The sequence below is a fragment of the Ochotona curzoniae genome, unplaced genomic scaffold (genome assembly GCF_017591425.1).
Source record: "Ochotona curzoniae isolate NIBS_2020 unplaced genomic scaffold, NIBS_Ocur_1.0 contig_43, whole genome shotgun sequence".
NCBI lineage: Eukaryota > Metazoa > Chordata > Mammalia > Lagomorpha > Ochotonidae > Ochotona > Ochotona curzoniae.
The window spans coordinates 22,853,352-22,856,603 of record NW_024466218.1 but is presented as its reverse complement, the minus strand read 5'-3'; the positions used below and the strand labels follow the sequence as shown (position 1 = coordinate 22,856,603).

The 3,252-nt window shown below is 37.8% G+C and overlaps 1 non-coding gene across 1 annotated transcript; it reads right to left on the bottom strand.

Annotated features, from left to right (window-relative positions):
* Positions 1-439: 439 nt before the first annotated feature.
* On the bottom strand, positions 440-541 carry LOC121159792. Its single transcript, XR_005884442.1, has one exon. It is a non-coding gene; the product is annotated as a U6 spliceosomal RNA (small nuclear RNA).
* Positions 542-3,252: the final 2,711 nt, after the last annotated feature.

Below are 3,252 nucleotides of genomic sequence, written 5' to 3'. Positions count from 1 at the left end.
TGTCTTGTTTTGAACATTTGGAACATGAATGAGCTCTCCTGCCAACTTCACCGCATCTTTCAAACACATAAAAATAAACAAAAACTGTGTAAGACGTATTTTGGGCTGGCATGTCATGAATCTCAACAATGCAGACACAACCCACAAAAATCTTTGTCTTGTATGAATAAAAAATGATTCATTGACTTTCAGATTTTTTTTTACTCAACACTTACATATTCCTTTTACTCCAGGAAATTGTATCTCTGTATGCATGTGTATTTTTGGTTAGAAAATAGAAGGACATTTCCTATCATTCCTATCTTCAATGTTTCATATTTTCTTTCAATTTGTTTAGCACTTAGCCTCATGCATGATGCATGACATATACTAAATCCTATATATATGTACACACACGTACATACATACATATACACACATGTATATGGTGTTCACATATATAAACCTGAGTTTCACCTGGTAGAATAATCCTTGCACAGGGGCCATGCAAATTTTCTTTGAATTGTTCCAATTTTAGTATATATGTTATCGAAGCAAGCAGTCACCTGGTAGCATCAAATCTACAAGATGGTCATCAATCCAGTCATCAATATTTATGAAGCTTTTATTATGTGCTATTCCCTTGATCTGAAGGCTTTCGGGGCAGCAATAAGGATTTGGCCTAGGGATTGAGCTACTATTTGGGAATTCCCATATTCCTAACAAACTGTTTGAGTTTGAATTTCAGCTCTGCTTCTAATTCCAGGTTCCTCCAGGTGTTCATCTTGGGAGAGAGCAGGGCATAGTAAAAGCAAGTGGGCACCTGCCACTCATGAGGAGACCTGGACTAAATTCTCCATTCTTAGCTTTGGTCTGGACCAGCCCCTGCTCTTGCAGGTGTTTGGAGAATGAACTAGTAAGTGAGAGCTCTCTGTCCAAATGTCTGTCTTCCTCTATTTTCTTTTCTATCAAATGAATGCATTTTGTGTAATTTGCTGTCTTCATGATGAAGTACACAGAGAACACCTGGAGTTGAACTTGGAGGCGATATTGAGAACTTCCTCTTGAAACCAACTCCCCACCTTAATCTCAAGGTAACACTGATGAACTGGAAACCTGTGCTTTGCTAAAGTGAATCTTAGCAAAAGCAAATTTCCAATCTATTCCTCATCCTACCTATACTGATTTAACTCTCAAATGATAGATCCGATAGGAGAAACTGTGTGACAATTTCCAGCAATACACACCATATTATCTCAATCTCTACTGAACTATATAACAAAAACATAAATTACAAAGCATACAAAGAATGCTGAAAAAAATAAGGACGCTGTCAAAATACAAAGTAATCAACAAAATTAGACTCAGATGTGGCACAGATGTTGAAATTCTCAGATAAGGAGTTTAAGATAATTATGATGAATACATTAAGGGCCTGAGTAGAAAAAAAGTGGACAACATATATAATCAAAAGATTTACTTCAGCAGAGATTTGGAAAGAAAGAAAAAGTGGAAATGAGCTATGGTAAACAACCTCTGGTGATCTCATCAGTATGCATGGCACATTAGCCAATGTGAGTTATTTCAGTACTTCTATAAACTGAAATACAAATACACCAGAGTGAAATAAACAAAGCATACTGCACAGATCAAGAGCCATGAGTCAACATAAGAGAAATATTTGAGTAAAAGGTGAAATAAATATATTTTTAGGCAAAAATTTTGTTAAAAACAACCTTGCAGATTTGTTAAAAAGCATGCGTTAATTACAAAGAAAAATGACCCTGTGAATGTCAGAAATGGTATACACACTGACAAGAAAAGAGCAAAATGTGCAGACCGAAAATAAGGCCATAAAATTATACCACAATTTCCTAATTTACATGAATACAGAAGGCAGAATTAAAATCACAGCCAAAAACAACATATGAGTTAGGACGGGTTTGTGCTAGTCTTAAATTTATTGCTTTTCTGATCCAAATCCACTTATAGTTCAGAAATAATGGGCATGATGCTTGTAAATACTTCTTTGCTAGCTAGTACCAAGCTAAGCCTCGTCAACAGAAGGCCCAGGAGGGACATCAAAGCAAGATGAGATTTCTCTTCCTTGTTCTGCTTTGTCTCACTTGTCTTGCTAGTATAGAATGGAACTTTCTCCTGTACTCTTCGCCAGTAGAACACAATTTTCCCAGCACTTTCCTCATATAAAAGGCATCTTCTCTGGATTCTGGCTCCCGCGGCAACAGTTGGCTGGCATTGTCAACACGCACTGTTTCCTTCAGTGCCTTCCTGACTTCATTGCGGTATGAAGGTGGCCAGGTCTTACATGGTTTTGTTCAGAGCCTTCCATAATTTATTCACCATAGTGTCCATCAGTAAAATACAGTCAAATGTCTTCTCTTTTAGGTGTAAATAAACTACTGACTGCCCATGTGTGGTTAGTTGAGCCCTACTATTAATCAAGCCCTGTTGAAGTTGCTAATTACCTGAGCCACTGGCCTGCAGGAGAACAAACAGAAGGCTGTGCCTTGTGTCCGCTAACATCCACATCCACATTCAATGTCAGAAAAATAAGGAACAGAAAATAGCTTCATTCGAGTAAAATAAAACTTTATAAAATACAGTTAGGAATTTTATGTCTAAGATCTAAGTTTGATAGCTACATGACTGTATTCCATTACTACAACATATTTTAAGAAACAACAACAACAAACTCTCCTATAACTATAATATCCAGGAACCTGCAAGGCAGCTGATGTAACACTTGCTGTTCACCGAAGCCCATGCAGAATTCATGGTATTTACACATTACTTGGTGTCTTTGGCAGGGAATGCTTACCTAGGAAGCTCATCTCTAACACAACAGACAAGAGGCTGTCACCATTCCTGCAATAAATAATGCACTGTGACTGTGCTGAATGCATCCCTTCAATTGAAAGCCTCCAAAACGAAAGGGAGAAAACTGATTTGAAATGGTTTGGAAGCCTAATTCTGTTAGAGGGAATAAAAATTGATAAACAACATTGGGTGACCTGCTGGAACAAATAGATTCTTGATTCAGCAGGAATCCAGCTGCTATTACGTTCCAGGTGAACAAGCATTACTTAAATAAATAAATCCCTCCTTTTTTTCTGCTCATGCTTTCCAGGTTTGCTGCATCTATTATGTCAGAAGCAAACCCAGGCTAGAAAGACACAGAATGTCCCTCTGGGAGATGCCATGGAACTGGGAGGATAGAAAGAAAGGTCATTGGACTGCAGCAAGGGGAAGGCT